The following is a 357-nucleotide window of genomic DNA, read 5'->3' on the forward strand; positions in this document are numbered from 1 at the left end:
AGTATAGTCTGAAGTCAGGGAGCCTGATTCCTCCAGCTCCAGTTTTCGTTCTCAAGATTGCTTTGGCTATTCGGGGTCTTTTGTGTTTCCATACAAATTGTGAAATTTTTTGTTCTAGTTCTGTAAAAAATGCCAGTGGTATTTTGATAGGGATTGCATTAAATCTGTAGATTGCTTCGAATAGTATAGTCTTTTTCACAATGTTGATTCTTCCAATTCAAGAACATGGTATATCTCTCCATCTATTTGTATCATCTTTAATTTCTTTCATCAGTGTCTTATAATTTTCTGCGTACAGGTCTTTTGTCTCTTTAGGTAGGTTTATTCCTAGATATTTTATTCGTTTTGTTGCAGTGG

Source organism: Physeter macrocephalus, chromosome 11 (genome assembly GCF_002837175.3).
Source record: "Physeter macrocephalus isolate SW-GA chromosome 11, ASM283717v5, whole genome shotgun sequence".
Lineage (NCBI taxonomy): Eukaryota > Metazoa > Chordata > Mammalia > Artiodactyla > Physeteridae > Physeter > Physeter macrocephalus.